Consider the following 5,874-nt stretch of genomic DNA (forward strand, 5'->3'; position numbering starts at 1 on the left):
GAACATCAGATCTCTCAGCCCTAACAATGAGGGTCCTTCAGATTTGGCAATGAGGGAGCAAAGCATGTCAGGCAACTCCAGAGCAGGATAGGGCAGCTTGACACAGAGGCTTCTGCATTCTAGGGGTTCCATTGCCAGCACTGCACAAATACCCGAGTTGGTCGCGACCAAGGGCCACATGGGCAGCATGGTAGGAACCTGCAGGCTGCACAAAGAGCAGGCTTGAGCCAATCTCATTTTTAACCCACAGGTCCAGTATAGGCTGCTTGGATCAAGAAGGAGCATTGCAAGTTAGGACCTGTCTCATCCATGCATTAGGCAGAGCCTGAACACTGAAGAGGGGCTTCCATGAAAGAAGGGAAGCTACCTGCCCTTGCCCCGATCCACCAGAAAAATGAATACTCTTTGTGACTCTTCCTACTGGCTTCTCACCTTACACTCTCCTGCTGCATGGGTGCTGGGCTGCAGCTACGCACTGCCTTTTTAGAGTTGCAACAAATTGTGGCTAACTTTATGCCCTGTTTGGAAAGGGCAATGTTTTGGATGATTTATTTGGCCAGTGTAGAGACATCTGTAAACCATACCATGGAACATGTAGGACAGAATCTATAGCACAGTTTAAATTAGTGCATGTCTCCGGAATAAAATCACAATCCCACTAATCAAGGAAAACATCACAGTAGATGAGAATCCTGCCAACAACTACTGTGCTTAAACATGGTTACAACTGTCATGATTCTAAACAAATATAGAGAGGGCTTTAGCTTGAAAGATACCGGTATTTCTGAAAGACAGCCTTTAATGGGCCCCTTGATCTTTATGGCTCTTAGCAATCAAGAATAAGAAAAAAAAAACCTAATAGTAGAAAGCTAAATAAAAACTTCTAGCAACACTCTGAGAAACCCACATGAAAGACTAAGTTACAGTGGATACCCTTTTGTACTGAACCTGGGACAGGAGTGTGAAATTTTACATACCACAGTGAAACATTCCACATTGCAATCACTCTCCTTTTTTTTTTAAAGCTGCTGCCAGAGAAACCAAGATATTTAAGTACATGTAACAAGGCTGTTTATACCTTAAAGTGTTTTATACAATAGGGAATTGCGATTGTAGCCGTACAGTCAATGATAAACTTCATAATAGCCTTTTAGTGGAAATAATCCTTTTTTGCACACAAGTTCCACTGTTAGCATTTGAGTTAAGATGTAAAATAAAAGAGGTAGACAATGTTTATAATGCACTAGAAATGCTGCTTTTATATAAGGAGGTCATTTTTACTTTTTAAAAGTTGCAATTTCAGGTTAAGTATCACTGGGGAAATCTTGGCCCCACTGAAGTCAATGCAAGTAATTTCCTTAACCATGTTGCTAACAATATCTTAGATTATTAAAAACTAGTGGGCTTTTAAAAATCTAATGTACTCATCGCCATTTATTCTATTTGATTACTTTTTGTATTATGTTCAGCTTGGACAGAAGAAAGAGTGACTTCTGTTTGTAGTCAGTTTAGCTGTATAGTTCTCATGCACTTGAACAATGATGAATGCTATTCTCTTTCTTTCAATCTCCAGAAAGGAAAAAGAAACATTAATATGAGGTGTTGCAAAAAAAATTATTTCCCTTTAAAGTAACCAAAATGTTGGGTTTTAAACTATCTGATATTGACCTTTTAATGCAAAAGAAATGTTGATATCAAAAGGGAAGGTGTGTATTATATATTAAGCAAGGACAGTTGGATTTCCTTAATAAATGTTTATCTTTTATTTGAACACAAAGTTTCCAGGAGATTAGAGAATCAAACAACAGTATAACCAGCTTCCAGCCAGCTCAGAGACTACTCTTTCCTCAAGCCACACTTCTGCATAGCTCTGGCTCCAGACTAATTAAATTAAGAGAGATGCATCATAAAATATTAGTTACAATATTTTGACTCTTTCTAGGCATTTCTAGATAATCTGGCCACATCAGCTCAAGCAGACTCCAGTTGATCCTCCATGCATTAACTGTGAGCTAATTAACTCTCAATTACTGAATTAACACATTCTGAATCCAATGGCACTTATTGGAGGAGTATGGGTTTCTATCCTGGGGTCTAAATTACAATTTGGGGAAATTACAATCTATATGTCTAAATAATTCCTTCTGTTTGAATTAGATATATTTTTTGTCACTTCCTCCCCTAACTGTTTTGCAGTAAAGCAGCTGTCATGTTCCACCCTAGAGGATGGTGAATTTCAATGGGGCATGAAGTTCTCTTTACATATCTTTTACCCACCTCACAGAGTTGTTCTGAGTCTTAATAGATTAAAATTTGGAATGTCCTATGGAAATGATCTAATGACAGTCAGCAAACAACAATTCACATCCAAGCAGATTGAGGAGTTCTTTCTTTCTGGTTCATTTAAAAAAATTAATTTGTTAGTGAACGTCTTGTTTTGGGGAAAGTGACACACTTGCAAAACTAAAAACCCTGTAACCGTTTTTCCTCCTGATCTGCACACAACTACATATGTTGCTAGACACAGAACATGAGTATATAAACAGAAAGAGGATAAATATGTGCTTCTGGTTAGTCACTACAGTAGCACCAAACATTTCAGGGCTATAATGTTACTGATTTTTTCCTCCTCCCTTCAAGTCTGTGTCACCCTCCCCAGCTTAAATTCAAGTAGAGTAGTGGAGGGTAAGATTGTTACTTTAGAGAATAAATGGATTTTATTTTAGTCTAATGCAAAGACAAGGATAGGAAGGAACAGACAGCATGCAAATGAAAGTATAATGTAACAACCCCACTTCCAACCACATGTAGCTTATAACATGCTTAGGCTCGGCAGAATTCATTTTTTTAAATGATTTAGATGGATAATATCAATGTTTATTTTTAAACCTTTTTTCGCCAATTTTTATCTAGTTACATTTTCACAATTACACAAAATCTTTTTTAAGCTTTTAAAAATCTTTTAAAGCTTTTTTTAAAAAAACAGTAATTTACATTTTCACAGATTTTTAAATCTTTTAAAAATCTTTTAAAGCTTTTTAAAAAAACATTTATTGATTTAAATTTTCACAGCTGTAGGAAATTATGTTAGGGTCAGGCAATTGGGGTGGAGGGGTCAGACAATAATTATTTAAAGACAGTAGCTGCTGAGATTCAAAAAGTTGAAGCTTTATAACCATTAATACACAAATTATCTCCACCACATGTCAAAGTACACAAAGGAAATATCCTTAAATCAAAATCCAAGTTCTGCAGCTGTTTTTTTGTATTATTTTGATTTGTTTTTTACTTTTCCTATCTGTAAAATTTTATCATCAATGGAAATATCTTTTCATCAGTTTGTGCGTGTATAGTGAAATTGACATTTACCAATAAAACAATGAATCTTTCCAAGCCTAAGTATGCTTTATGTCTGTGAAGTAACAAATATTCATAATTTTTGTACTGTGTTAATCTCAGATCCCTTTATTACAATTAGGATAAACCCCAAATTTGTCTTGTCCAATTTTAGCATTTCAAACCTGCCGGAGACTGGCACTTCGAAAATATTTATGTAAAGCCCCAAAGTAATACTCTCCTGAGTAAAACGCACCATCTAGAGGTGGATATAGGACTTGCAAGTACCTCTTTAAATGGAGGAAAAGTTATATTGGCAGAAGCAATAAATAACTCATGGAGAAAACTAAATGAAATCACTAATGGGGAAAAATAACATTAGCCACAACTTCAGGCTTCGGTTCTTTGGAATAACCATTTTATATGGAAAAAGAAAAGGAGTACTTGTGGCACCTTAGAGACTAACAAATTTATTTGAGCATAAGCTTTCGTGAGCTACAGCTCAATTCATCGGATGCAACCGACTAACACAACTGCTACTGTGAAACCTGTCATTTTATATGGCTTTGTTAAAGAGTGCTTTTCTGCATCAAGACATAATCACACCCACATATTTTATAGTCCTCTTTAAGAGAACGCTGTGCAATTGTTTATGCTGTACAATCATGTACAATCATCTGCAAAACTATCTGTTTAATCTCATGGTTTTAGTGCATTTAAGGAAAACACAAATACCCTCTGCAGGAAAACAAGCTTGCCTGGAGAGTAAAGATCAATTTATGATGTATGCAGACGATTGAGTTAAGTTACCTGCTGTTCTATTCCAAACTCTGCTGCAGATTCATTGTATACCTCTGAGCCAGTTACTTAGGCTAAATATTTCAAAAGTGGCCTCTGATTTTGGGTGTCTCAGATTTCAGGCACCTGGCTTGGGACACCTGTGACCTGATGTTCAGAAATATTGAGCCCCCAAAACTTCAGCTGAAGTCAATGGGAGAGTGGTGGTTCAGCATATTTGGAAATGGTTGTCTACACCTGGGCACCTAAAATCCAGACACTCAGAATTAAGAGGCCACTTTGAAAATGTGGCCCTTAATCTCCTTGTTTCTTTAAAATGGGAATGTCTGATGAGGCTAATTTCAGTGATGTTTGAGAAGTGCACTGAGAACACTGCTTATATTCCCTCATTGGAATAAGGGGATAAAACCCATATCTGAAAAGACTTTTGAAATCCTGATGAGGAAGGCACTAAAGAAGCAGAGTCTACACCCACCCCATTACACATGAAAACCATTTTCTCCAGTGGTCTAAGCCACTTGTGTTACCTGGCACATTTCCTACAGCAAATAGAATTGCACTTCTTAATTAAGCATAAAATACAGTCTGTTGCCCACTTGTTCAGTAGGGCATTTACAAAAAATCTAAGGAAATCTCACAGCTGAACTAAAAATTGTTTTGCTGATTGTGATCAGCATTCCACTTAAACGGAAAAATGTGACATGCATCTGTGCTCTCCCCCCAAAAAGGGAAGCAGCTACACAAGCCAGGGAATTTACTTATTAGAACAAAGAATTGCAGTGACTGCTGGCTAGTGTAGGGTGGCAAGGTGCAGGGATATCCCTCCACACAACTCCCAGGCTGAAAGCTAGGGGAGGCAGGGAGAGGGGTCATTAAAACATAAAACACGAACTTCTTTCCTTTCCCCACCCAACCTGCTTCCTCCCCAGGCAGCATGCTCCCTCCTAGCCCGCAGAGTGCCCCCTCCACCATGCCCCCCTTCCCCCTCCATGCCCCCTGCTGCCCTGCCCCCCTCCGCCATGCCCCCCACACCCCCCTCCAGGCCCCCTGCTGCCCTTCCCCCTCCACCCTGGCCCCCACACCCCCCTCCATGCCCCCTGCTGCTCTTCCCCCTCTGCCATGCCCCCCACACCCCCCTCCATGCCCCCTGCTGCCCTTCCCCCTCCGCCATGCCCCCCACACCCCCCTCCAAGCCCCCTGCTGGCCCGGCCCCCTCTGCCATGCCCCCCACACCCCCTCCATGCCTCCTGCTGCCCTTCCCCCTCCACCCTGCCCCCCACACCCCCCTCCATGCTCCCTGCCGCCCTTCCCCCTCCACCCTGGCCCCCACACTCCCCTCCATGCCCTGCCCCCCTCTGCCATGCCCCCCACACCTCCCTCCATGCCCTGCCCCCTCAGCCATGCCCCCCACACCCCCCTCCATGCCCCCTGCCCCCTCCGCAGGCCCAGCCGGCGTCACGGGGGAAGGCGATAGCGCTCCCCCTACGGGCCTCTCAGACGCGCCCCGCCCCCGCTCTCCGCGCGCGCAGCGGGGTCCGGGCCGCGCCCATCAGGGGCGGCCGCTGAGCCTCCCCCGGGCGCCGGAGACCCCGCGCCGCTGCTCCCAGTGGCCACAGTCCGGCTTCCTCTCACTACAAAGGGGCCGGGCGGGGCCAGGCAGAGAGAGGGTTTCCGTAGTGTAGTGGTTATCACGTTCGCCTCACACGCGAAAGGTCCCCGGTTCGACCCCGGGCGGAAACA

At 42.5% G+C, this 5,874-nt stretch overlaps 1 non-coding gene across 1 annotated transcript; it reads left to right on the plus strand.

Annotated features, from left to right (window-relative positions):
- Nucleotides 1-5,801: 5,801 nt before the first annotated feature.
- Nucleotides 5,802-5,874, plus strand: TRNAV-CAC (transfer RNA valine (anticodon CAC)). The gene has a single exon. It is a non-coding gene; the product is annotated as a tRNA-Val (tRNA).

This window comes from Lepidochelys kempii, chromosome 10 (assembly GCF_965140265.1).
Source record: "Lepidochelys kempii isolate rLepKem1 chromosome 10, rLepKem1.hap2, whole genome shotgun sequence".
Lineage (NCBI taxonomy): Eukaryota > Metazoa > Chordata > Testudines > Cheloniidae > Lepidochelys > Lepidochelys kempii.